This window comes from Balaenoptera physalus, assembly GCF_965194825.1.
Source record: "Balaenoptera physalus genome assembly, chromosome: 1".
Taxonomy (NCBI): domain Eukaryota; kingdom Metazoa; phylum Chordata; class Mammalia; order Artiodactyla; family Balaenopteridae; genus Balaenoptera; species Balaenoptera physalus.
In genome coordinates, this window is record NC_138882.1 from 105,980,176 (window position 1) to 105,994,153 (window position 13,978).

Sequence of the window (13,978 nt, forward strand, 5' to 3'; positions counted from 1 at the left end):
TATGCAAACTCATGTTGGTATCAACTCCTCAGCTGAGATGATGAGTCACTCTTCCCTCTGGTACAGGATTTCCTTAAAAGGAAATTCATGCCCAGTTTTGGGGCAAGTAAGGGAAGGCAGAGAACTCTTCCTGTATCTGTTGATTTTCAGTTGCATTCAGATCAAAATAATACTTATTCCAGAGTGGCATATTATGGGGTGCCATATACTGAACGCTGTCTATAGAAGGTCAAACAATATAAAACAAAATAACTGTGGCTTAAATACATAAAAATTTATTATATACTTCAGGAATTTTGTTACTTCAGGAATTTTGAGGTGTTTCACAGTTATCAGAGACTCCTGTCCCTTCCATATATCTGCTCTTAGCACTGACTTCCAAATGCAAGTTCACTCCATGGTCCAACATGGCTGTCAGAGCAACATCAGATACATTGAAAATTCAGCAAGAAGGAAGAGAAGGCAAAAGACACATTCCAGCTAGCTGTATGCCTTGAGCGAGCTTGCCTTGAAGTTCCACCCTACAATGTCCATTTATATCTAAAAAGGAAGTTAATCATGCGGTTATGCACAAATAGGTGCAAGGGACATTAGGAAAATAAGTCTTTTAGCTGGATGTATCACTACTCTGAACAGAAATTGAGATCAGTTACTAAAAAAGAAAGAAAGATAAGCAACTCTGCTCAATAATTTCTATTTGCTCTTCCAATCTACTTCCCATCATTGTCTACTTTTGTTTTTTACTGGGATGCTGACTTACACAAACTGCATCATCAGAAACACTGTTACCTTCCGGTTGTAAATTGGATGTAGTCTATGGGAGGGAGGAATAAGAAAATTGAAGAACAGAAGTCATAAGTGGTCTGAAGTAAGTGGTATTTGTTCTCCACGCTCTTTTTTCCTGCCAGCCTGCAATTCTTTGGCAGCTGCATTCAGCTTCTTAAGACCATAGCTTCTACAAGGACACTTTTGCAACAGTTACAGCTGACTTTGGACCTAAATGCAGGAATAGTTCTCTGCTTTGTTAGTCTTGAAGTATGCTACCATCCTTATCTCTGTTCACACATTCATGAATAAAGTTGCATGACAGTGCTCGGGCTGCCAGAACAAGAACCATAGACTGAGTGGCTCAAACAACAGAAATCTATTTTCTCATGATTCTGAAGCTTAGAAGTCTGACATCAAGTTGTTGGCAGGGTTGCTTTATTCTGATGTCTCTCTCCTTGGTTTGTAGATGTTCATCTTCTCATTGTATCTTCACATCTTCTCTCTCTACCCATTTGTGTCTAAATTTTCTTCTTATAAGGACACCAGCCATATGAATTAGGACTAACTCTAATGAACTCATTTTAACTTATTACCTCTTTAAAAACTCTATTGCCAAATATAGACACATTCTGAGGTACTAGGGGTTCAGGGCTTCAGCATATAAATTTCAGAGTGAAAGGAGGGACACAATAACAGCCCATAACAAGTCACTTCAATAACATTTCTTCAATTACTCCTGTGACTGTTCCATCTGTCCGTGCTGGAAGGCTAACAATCTCTGTCTTAGTCTCCAAAGCATCTATAGCAGTGTTTCTCAAACTTTAATGTGCATGCAAATTACTTGGGGATCCTGATAAAAATGCATTCTGATTCAGTAGACAGGAGGAATGTTCATGTTCCTCATGCTTCCAGATGATGTCATTAGAATGCATCACAGCTTGAGTTGCAGAGCTCTCTATCACTTTTTAAAATTTCCCAGCTGCTTCCATGAATAATCATTTCACTCAGCTGCTCCTATCTTACCTTGGACTTATTGAGGCTAATTAGTGTGTTTTTATTTTTTTAACTTTTCTGAGTTCCCTCATCTTGACATGAGGATTCAGACATCTTCACATAATAGAACAGTATGGCCTAAGTTACTGGAAGTCTGGGTTCTGGATATCAATGCAGTTCAATATAGCAAAGATAATACTGAGTGATTAGTGTATCCCCAGAGTAATGTTTTAATGAACTTTCACTCCAATTCTTCAACGCTGTTTGAACTAAAATGCATTCTAAGTGGCAACATTATAAAAAATCTTTATAAATTAAATACATTGGCATTTCCTGGGCTCTTTTTTATCCTATCTCACTAGCATAAGAATAAAATGAATTTAATTTGGACTTTGGGATTACAATCAGCTTGTCCTCTGGGAATTAGGCACTGGTTTCCTCAGGAAGTGAACTTGTTTTATACTAATTAATACTGTAGAAGAAGGATGCTGCTACCAACATTATATTTATATACACAGTGGCAGGTTCTTTATAACCATTTACCTTATACAACTAACAAATATTAAAAGATGTTAATTGAATAAATGGATGAATAAATAAGGGACTGATTGGTGGAGTAAATGAGCATGTGATGATTACAAGGTTGCTAAAAATAAAGGTGAACCAGTTTTGGTGAAAACAACTAGCTGCATTGTCAAGGGTATTAACAATTTTTCTGGAGAGTTTATATTTGATAGTGTAGGAAATCAGGTCATTAAAGATTATAGGTTTTAGGCACTTACTCCCTGAGGGGGCCTCTTTCCCAGACCACACTAGTGTGTACTAAAACATGAACAGAAAAATAGTGAAAACATGGTAAATCTAGTGTCAGCTACACCAGCAGAATGCAGGAGCAGAATTCCCTCTACTCTTCAGTTGAAGGCAGCTTGAGTGGTTGTGCATGATCATGAGAGTCTCCATCACAGTGTTTGCCAATCCTCTCTGCTGTTTACTTGAGACTCCTGGTAGCAATCCCTGCTGTTAATTCTAAGCTTGATACAGTCCACATTGACACCATCTCAAAATTTTACTGTCAGTATTTTGAAGTGAAGGAATAGCACTATTACCAGTCAACTTAGAGGTGCCTTAGGCTCTGAGTGAATGAAGGTACTTAGGATGTAAGAAAAACAAGAGTACGTAAATAAATAAATAACAATAAAGCCAGAGGGTAAGATCACTATACAAATATGTACTGTCACATTCTTCACGCTAGCCAGAGGTAAGTTACAAATCACAGCATCGAAAAGAATGAAACAAAATCAGCTATATTAATCAGATGATATTCAGCCATGAAACTCACCATGTATTCTATATAGGAATTATTTTCAGGCCCTGAAAACTGCTGAGAAAAATCTACTCCCCAGGAGTTCCCCAGAATATAGTATGTGTATGTGATGAATAGCATCATTGTCTGTCCCACAGAAGTTATTCAGTGAATATGTATTGATTTATGTAATTGATTTGCTAAAATATTGAGAGTAAATATAACAACATTTTTGTTATAGTTCTTCTGCGTAGGCTAAACAGATGTTGTCACAGTTCTGTAAAACCAATTTAACAAAGGAATAAAACATCTAGATTTTAAATATTTAGTCTAAAACTAACTGAAACTTAAAATTTAGAAGATCTAGAAGAATAAATGTGTTGCATTTCTTTCAGGTTTACTACCTCATTACTGTGAGCCAAAGATATGCAAGGTTTCACAATTGCTGATATTTTCCCTGATGAGAGAAGCATCTATTTTGAGTCTCTGGTCTTAGTTGATAACAACAGAAAAAATGTACTTTGAAAACAAACTAGAAGAGTTCTCTTATGTGGGAACAAGGGCCAATTCTATTTTTATTCAGTGTTCATTTATTGTGAAAGACAATGTTTTAGATACTGAGGGGAATATGATTCTACAGGCCGTACCTACAGCTCACAATAAAGTAAAAATTCAGTAGACATGATGAAATATTCATTCCCCTAAATCCAACAATTTATTTCAAATTAGGTTGCTTTAAGTCTATAAAATTATTATATACACCATGAGAATTGTATTTACTCCCCTGACCTAGTAGATTATGTTCAAAGAGAGAAAGTGAGCTCAGCCACTCCAGGAAACAGTATCCTAATAATTGCAGTGACCCTAAAGTGTTCCTTCATGTAACAGACAATAGATGGCCAGTCACTCTACAAAATTAAGTTTAGACAACTTGTGGAAAACACTTGAATTCTTGCACATTTCAATACAATTAGTAAGGGATATATCCTTTAATTCACTTTTACTTATAGTGTACTGATATTTGCCCATATTTTGTTACTTTCTTAAAAATTACATGTTTCTATGCTCTGTTAGGAAGTTCAGAGAGCCCTGGAGTAACTATTGAGTGAAAACATCTGGATTAGTAGTGTTGAAATCATTTTAAGAAGATGTAAACATTATTTACTAACACTTTTTCTTAAGAAACATAGACCTTTACAAACTCATATTATTAGTGAGGAGAATGGACAATGTCTTTATGGGACACATGCTCTAAAGCAATCCTATTGATGTCAGTGTTATTAACTTGGGTATTCAAATGCAAAGCTGATTTCCTAACCTCTTTGTATCCTTAAGCAAATCCTGGTGGAAGGTATTACTAAAGGTTAGAGCATTATGCACAAAGTTACTCCCAGTACTAAATGGGAAAAGGGACTAAATCATACTGAAACAATTATAACAAGAGGAATGCAATCATAAGGCAAATCCAAAAAAAAATCTGTATACAAATAAAAAAATGAATATGAAATTACTAAAGTCAGTGACATCTTGAGAAAATTTATAAGCAAAATTAGGGTCATTCTTTAAAAAATGATTACATTGAAATAGAATCATGCAAAAAGAATTGAAATATAGTTGAGAACTCTTCATTTTAAATGCTTGTCTTCAAGGAGGGACACTGACTTTAGTTAGATACCTGGCCCACTCCAGAGAAAGTAAGAAGATAAGTATACTCCTAGAAACTAATCACAAAATTTTAGTTATTTAGTTACAAAGAATTCTGAAATCTATCCTTTGTGAAGAAAAAAATAAATCAATATTCTTAAGGAAAAAAATAAAAGTAGTTGTTTTTAGGTGGTATATTTTAAAATTTAAGAAGTCATTATTGAGACTTCCCTGGTGGCGCAGTGGTTAAGAATCCGCCTGCCAGTGCAGGGGACACGGGTTCGAGCCCTGGTCCAGGAAGATCCCACATGCCGTGGAGTAACTAAGCCCATGTGCCACAACTACTGAGCCTGCACTCTAGGGCCCACGAGCCACAACTACTGAGCTCACGTGCCACAACTACTGAAGCCCGGGCACCCAGAGCCTGTGCTCCGCCACAAGAGATGGCATCGCAATGAGAAGTCCGTGCACCGCAACGAAGAGAAGCCCCTGCTCGCCACAGCTAGAGAAAGCCCACGCACGGCAACGAAGACCCAACGCAGTCAAAACTAAATAAATTAAATAAATAAATTTTAAAAAAAGAAGTCATTATTAAGCAACTCCATATAGCAAGTTAATATGCTTTGTTAGCTTGTATTTTTTAAAAGCTTTAATAAAGTATCATTAACATAAAATGAATCACTCATATTTGAATTTCTTGGAGCCCTTTTTAGATTCTTTGTGATTATCTGGATAGAAAATCAAGTCTTCTGCAAATAGATACAGTTTTACTTCTCTTTTTCTAACTTAAATGCCCTTTATTTCTTCTTTTCCCTTATTGCAAATCTGTCTTACTCAGTAGCACATTTAATATGAAGTTGAATAGAGATTAGCCTTAGGTGGGAAGAAGGTTATTTTACAACTAAATTAGGATTAAGAAAAGGAAAAGAAAAGAAAGAGAAGTGAAGGAGAGGAAACAGAAGGAAGATTGGTTAGCTATAGATGACAATCCCTCTGAAGGTTATGGCAGAGAGAGAGATGGAATCCTTACCTGATGACCATGATTTTTCCTGTGAAATAGATGCCAAGGTCATCTAATGAGCCAAGGTCATCTAAAGCCAAGGTGTAGAGTGATAGGAAGTTGACAGATGAGCTTAGTCAAAGAGAATAGCAAGAGGGAGGGAAGACATAAGGAGAAAACGCTGACCTGTCCCATGTAGGAAGGTATATAAGTAGCACTGAAGGACTTGTGGAAAGATTGGCAAATGTCAAATTGTAAGCGTTATGTAATTTTTAAAAATTAAAATGTTCAGTAATCAGTGTGCAAAAACCAAGAACTCAGGTTATTGGTTTGAACTGATTTCGATTCAACTGTCTTGAGTTAGAAGGGAACCATTGGAAGGACAATGGTAATAAAGGTAATGAGAGAGTAAAGGCAATAGAATAGTCCCAATTACAAAGCAAAAACTATGTTGATAATCCAAATATACACTACACAAATAAATAAGCTAATATTCTATTTATCTATTGCGGTGTAACAACCCATCTAAAATCTAGTGGTATAAAATAATTTAATTGTGTTTGTGAATTCTGTGAGTCAAGAATTTAGACAGGGCCAGGGGAAGGTATAATCTTTAGTTCGTGGTATCTGGGGCCTCAGCTGGGAGGAACTGAACAGCAGAGGGCTTGTTAAGCATAACTCTCTCTTTGTAGTTAGCGTCAAGGCATCTTTACATGGTCTTTCCATGGGACTTCTCCAGCATGGCATCCTCAGCCTAGACAGAGTTTTCACAGGGCTCCAAGAGTGAGGGTTCTCATAAAGAAAGCAGAGGCTGCATGGCCTCATTTAGGACATCACATAGTGTCACTTCAGCCATAATCTATTGATTGAAGTAGGCATAAGCCCACCTAGATACAAGGGGAGCAGACCTAGACCACACCACTCACTGAGGGGTGTCAGACAATATACAGTCATGTTTTAAAACTGCCACAGCTAGAAAAAAATTGCTAATACTTACACCACTATGTTGCCTTTAAAGCAGATGTGACCAGTAGATTATACCATAAAAACAAATAAATCATTTAAAAATAAGTCCTCATACACTCATGTATTTCAATAGAACATTCTTTGCTCCAAACATCTCTTAATCAAATGATTTTCTCCGAAAGGGTTGCCAGTTCTCCACAATTCTTGTTGACTAAATTACTAGGCAGAAACTACAGCTCCATGATCTACATCATGTTACAGACAAGTAATAAGACAATAGTATTTCGAAATGAAATAAAATATTGATGTAAGCCAATCTATATATTTGTCTAGCTAAAGATTTTATATCACTTCATACTTGCAACTAAATGTGAAAGCTGGGGAGAAAACATCTGAATGGGAAAGCAAACTAAGAACACTGTGGTGGGAAATTAGGACACTGAGAGAAAACCTGAGAGGGTCAAGGCAACAGAGTATAAACTTTGGGATGAGAGAGGTCTGTCTGAGTTTGAATTCTGACTCAGATATCTAACGAATAGTGTAATTTGGGGTTAATTATTTAACCCTTAAGGGCAGTTTACCTTTCTACAAAAGGAGAGTATACTTATCCAACCATGCATTTTTAAGGATTAACATAGGGTAAATATAAAAATACCCACTAATAAACACTTAACTTCATGGATTAGACATCAAATAAGCTGTGGTAGCAAGACTTTCAAAGGCTGACAGGCGGGTTATCCAGAGAGACAGACATAATTCCAATCAACAGACAATATCAGATCAACACAATGCGACAAGGCAAATTGAATCAAACTGAGTTAACAAAATACTGCAATGCCTTAGCACAAGTCAAGGAAAAAAGGCTTGGGAAACTGAACAGTAATCCTAGTTATTTTTTGTTAGGGAGAGATTGGCAATTGAAGACCACAGTTTCATGTGTATAGACACAACTATAGGTTTAAAAAACCTATACAGCTTCACATATTTATTTAGTAATAATAATATTTAATATCTATGTATTGTTTACTGTGTCCCAGGCACTTTTTAAGGATTTTACTTATATTAACTCATTTAAACTCCTCCCTCCTAAATACAGACCAGTGAGGTAAATACAAACACAATTCCCATTTTATGGCCAAATATATTGAGGCACAGAACAGTGACTTGTTCCAGGTCAACTATTCAATACTTATAAATGATGGACCCAGTATTTGGAACCAGGACCTATAACTTTGGGTCCACATTCAAAATCACATCACCACTTCACTTCCTAAGAAAATTTTGGTTTGGGATATCCCTAATCTTGGTTGATATCAAATTTATTCTCATACAATTGCAATTAATACAATTAATGGCCACCTTTTTTTCTTAGCAGTAGTGGAAACAGCCTACTGACTTAATAATGTCCTTCCTTTCTTTTCCAGTCATTCTTAGAAATGTGCAAAAACATTCATCACATCATCCATCATCGTTTCCCCTTAAAATATCCAATCATGCTCACTAACATGCACTAATTAATTTTTTAAATGTAGTCTTCCTAATAACTGTTAGCATGGCATCATAAAATTCTACTTTTATGATAGCATGACTATGAGAACATTTTTAAAGAGAGATTAATTTCATTTATTTGTATGAATTTTTTTTTAATGAGAATGACACTTACCATACTTTTGTCCAGATTCAGAGTCCATCACTTTTGTGATTAAATAATCCCATCAATGAACTGAATATTATTTATTTGACCTTGGATCATATAGTATATTCTGACTTTTCTAGCACTGTCTTATAAATTTATATGGTTATTTAAAAATTTCTTACTTTTCTACAAAGACTCCATACTCTTTAAGGAAAAGGACTGCACATTTTATCAAATTTTATCCACCACTGTGCTATTCACGAATAGGAAATCAAAATGGTTTTAAATATAGTAGTATCAGGGTTTGAAAACACTTGTAGTGACAAGAACAGATTCCTTTATTACATTATCTGAGTTTTCAACTTACTTATTGCTCATGAGATTCCCTTTAAATATTCTCACCTCATATTCATCCTACCATCTCCTTTCTCTGTTGTTTCATGTTAATAACTGCAGCAGAACAGTGAGCTTCCATTAAAATCATCCTTGTGTGGAAATACTCAAGGAATGTTGAATGTCCCGTCAGAGTTAAAGTATTTTTATATGGGTGTGTGGGAATGACTAAAATTCATATTTTATTTACCCATTCATGCCTTAGGTATGTTGTTTAAAAGCAAATTCATTAATTAGAAACATAGCACATACTAAATCATTTTCAATTATTAGTGCTTTATTATGAATTGGGATACATAATTAGCAGGCCAGTAACCTAATGAGACTTTGAAAATATAAACATATTAGTAGTGACATTTAGCAATGTGAAATCAGCAGGGCGAGGTACAGAGTATTAGGTCCTTCCAAATGCAGAGGATTTAGGCTTCAGTAACAGATGGTGGAAAACTGAGGGGGAATATGAGTTTTCTGTTCGCCTTTGATTCAGAGTTCTCTAACTGGTCCGCATTAGAGCCACCTGGGGAACTTTTAAACAATACAGAGGCGTGCCGTCTCCTGGACCAGGTGTTGATTGAATCCATCTCTGGTGAGCCAAGCAGCCTTAGGTGTTAAAAGTCTTTACCTGTAGGTTGTAATATGCAGCCAGACCTGGGAATCCCTCCCTTGGCTGGAGATTTACTATAAGGGATCAAAAGAGGTTTAAATAAAACACCTTTGCTTACTTTACAGTTTTCATATCGGACCTGCCCTAGGTGGGGAATGTCACTACAGTTTCTTTCCCTCAAAATGTCTTATGCTATTTCTTTCTTATTTATTTATTTATTTATTTATTTATTTATTTAATTTATTTATTCACTTGGCTAGGACAAACAGTGATTGTGTGATTTAAGACCAGCATATGATATGCTCCAGCAGTTAAAACTGGTTAATTTGGTAAATTCTATATAGGTCAAATAATTATTTTTTAAAAGTCATAATTTATAACATATATAGTCATTCTACTAATAACAATCATATTCTTAATAACTGAATAATAATGAATGCACAGTTTATGATCTTTAATGAGTATTTATACACATTATGTTAGATTAGTTACAGTATTGTGTTCATTCAGATAAAAAATAATAAATGCTTTAAGAAGTAGTTTTAGAATTCTGTATTATGTAGAATTTTATATTTTTTAAAATTTTTAAATAAAAAAGCAAAGTACCTCAGAGGCAGCATACAAAAAAAGCAATCTAGCATTATCACAATGAATTAATATGACTAACTCCATTCTGCCATAAGTAACACAGGCAATGCAATATGCAATATACGTCTTAAGTGTGGATATAAAAATATATGGGGTGTATATATATGGCTTGAAAATTAGAAACAGAAAGCTCAATCTGTCATAAATTCTCATTACAATCACATATATAATCTGATATTGGAAAATAGGATGGAAATAAGGAATGTGTGAAAACTAAAGATAACAGAGCTCACTGTACATCTGTTCCTCATCTGTACCTTATTTCCTGGCAACCTTTAAAGATAGAATATTAATGAATTTTAGAATCAATTTATCAAGATAATTTGGCCATAAAGAGTGCTTACTAAAAAAAAAAAAAAAAAAAGAATGCTTATTCATCTCATAAGCTCAGCTTTCCAAATAAGTTTTGGACTCACGTAAACATTAGCAGTATTTCAGCGCAAGGAAGAATTCCATAGCCTGGGAATGAGGCTTTACTTGAACTCTAAACTCACCGGGGAAATGTGCCCATCACTTTTATCACAAATAACAGTATCAGAACAGCTCGCTTAGGTCTAATTTTAAGGAAGATTTCACACAGTGGATGCTGTTTAGAAGATACAGAATTAGTTTAATATGTTTTCTGCTAATCCTCCTCCATTTTTCTTTGAAATTTACCTGACCTTAGCTACATGAATTTCAAAGTTTCTAACCCAGCGCTTTTCAATATAAATGTAATGTGAGCTACATGCAGACTTTTAAATTTTCTAGTACTCAAAATAAGTAAGAAGAAATAAATTACTTTTAATAATATATTTAACTATTTAGCCAAAATATTATCATTTCAATATGTAATCAATATAAAATTATTAATGACATATTTTACACTCTATTTTTCATACTAAGTCTCCAAAATCCAGTGTACATTTATACTTAAAGCACATCATAAATCATAGTGGCCAGTTTCGAATGCTCAATAGCCACATGTAGCTAATAGCTTCCATATTGTTTGTGCTGTTCTAATGCCTTTAGTAGCCCATAATGTAAATGGAACACAGAACGTCATAAAAATGAGTCTGCATGTAGTGAGGTGGATGGACCTAGAGTCTGTTATACAGAGTGAAGTAAGTCAGAAAAAGAAAAACAAATACCGTTTGCTAACACACATATATGGAATCTAAAAAAAAAAAAAAATGGTTCTGAAGAACCTAGGGGCAGGACAGGAATGAAGACGCAGACGTAGAGAATGAACTTGAGGACATGGAGAGGGGGAAGGGTAAGCTGGGACAAAGTGAGAGAGTGGCATGGACTTATATACACTACCAAATGTAAAATAGATTGCTAGTGGGAAGCAGCTGCATAGCACAGGGAGATCAGCTCGATGCTTTGTGTCCACCTAGAGGGGTGAGATAGGGAGGGTGGGAGGGAGATGCAAGAGGAAGGAGATATGGGGATATATGTATATGTATAGCTGATTCACTTTGTTAAAAAGCAGAAACTAATACACCATTATAAAGCAATTATACTCCAATAAAGATGTTAAAAAAAAAAATAAAATTGTATATAGTGAGAAGCAAAAGAAAAAAAAAGAGTCTGCAAGTCTTATAACTTAGACAATAATAATTTCATCCTCTTTTCTTCAGAGCATTTGATTAAAATTTTTTCATGTGTGAGTCCCTTTAGACTGATATAACTCTTGTTATCTTGAAATACCTGAGCATAGATTACTTAATAAAAAAATCAAAATATAGATAGATGAATATATAGTTAAATAGATAGCCATTGGCTATCTATCGATTAACCGATGATATAAAATGTACATTTGCAAATAACATATAAGTTGACTTTCAACCTAATTCATACAATGCCCAGAACATTAACAAGGGATATATGTGCTTCAGTGTTAACTGTGGTGACTATAATTTTGTAAACAGTGAATTAACGTGTCATCAAGTAAGAGGTATGGAATCCTCATAGAATGCAGAGAGGCTATACTAACACTCCTCCCCAACTCTCCAGTGATATATAAGTTATCTCTTGTTGACCTAGACAAATTGCAGAATGGATGAACTGAAATCATGGAATTAAAACTACTTCCTGGCACCATTACATTCTGATTCTCTATATTTCAGAGTACAAAGGGCCAACACATTTCAACATCAAGTTAAATACTGGTGTATATTGTAACCACTTTAAAGTGTAATAGTTATACCATTAAAAAGAACGTCTCTCATTTTCATGTTTTCCCTCACCTATGGAATGTTATTCACACCTAAAGGACTGGGATAATGTCTTTCATGGTGCTGTATCTGTAGGATATTGAACAACTATATACCGAGTATAATTTTTCCCTAAGGGTATTTCATTATATCCTGTTTCCCCCTTAGTTTGCATGGAGAGATGAATCATTGACAAAATGGTGAAATTCTCTCATAGGAGAACAAAGTAATTTACAGTTTGTAGCCGTAAGCCAACAGAATAAAAACATATATCCTAGATAAAAGATGTAACCAAGGGCAGTGCAGTGATAATCATTTAAAAATGTTTTGTTCTAGTATGAAGAAGCTATAAGCATATTTTGTCAAAAGCAGATTTGGTGAGATCTCCAAAGTAACATACTTTTTGTAGGCATACCTAGGAGAAAAATGACTAATTCTTGAGAGATAATCCATCTTATTCAATTCAGAGATGGAAAATCATTCTTTCACTATCTGAATTCTTTCACTGTAAAATATTTTCATTAATATCACTTTATAAAGATATAAAATTCGTATGTTCACTCATGACGGAAAGCTTTCAGAATTTTGTTTCTCCTGTTTGTAATAATAATTATACTATTAAAACACTACACTCAATATTTTCAAATTACTATGAGAAAGTGTTCTTATTGATCTTATTGATAATAAATGTGATTAGCATTTTAACTCTAAATTGTAGTTCGAGCCAATGTAATATTTATTGAATGCATATTCTTAGTGTCTACTACTGAATGCCAAGTGATGTGCTTGGAATTATGATACAATATATAGCAATATAAATAAATCTTACCAATTTATAAAATAGGGTTTATTTAAGTAGTAATATCTTCTGGACTATCCAAAATAAGTTTTAAGTGACAAAATTCTCAATTGCTTATATGCAAATTTTGAGAAATATCCTTGTTACATAAATAATGCACAGCTTTAATCTGTTCAAGAAACAAAATAGATAGCTAGTTGGAACCTGCTATAAAGCACAGGAAGCTCAGCTCTTTGATGACCTAGATGGGGGGGATGGGGGGGTGGGAGAGAGGTCCAAGAGGGAGGGGATATATATATATATACATATAGTTGATTCACTTCATTGTACAGCAGAAACTAACACAATATTGTAAAGCAATTATACTCCAATAAAAAAATAGTTATAAAATAAAAAAGAAACAAAATGCTCTTGTAAAGTATATAATCTTCAAATTATTATATTGTTAAAAAACAAAATTCAACCAAGTAAATTTGAAGACCTAATTGGCTTTATTCAATGATTCATAAATAAGGCAGCATCCCTTCTAGCAACCGAAAGAACCCTCTGAGGGGTTACATAAAATGGATGGTTTTTATAGGAAGAAGGGTAGGGGAAGCTTTCTATTAGCAAAAGAAAAGAAAGGATTATTTTTAGGTCAGGACTTTTTTGGGGGTCCTGACCTAAAAATAATGAGATAGCATGAGTTTTATCATGCAGATTGCCTCCCTTTAAACTTCCCCAAATAATTGATTAATATTATTTTTGGGCAAAGTCAAACTGCAGTTAGGTTAAGTATTAAATCTAGGTTTGATATCATTGAAACAGGAGGGAAGGGGGCAGGGCACAACCTTTAAAAGAATGTTTTAGCCATAGGACATTACAAACACTTGTTAGAACCATCTGGGTCCAAGATGGCAGAAGATTCCACTTCCAGTAGACCTTGAGCCTCATTATACACTCATTGTAATACACTAGCATGCTAAATGTATTAGCATGTGCTAATGACACACCCACCAGCGCCATGACAGTTCTGAGGCCAACCAT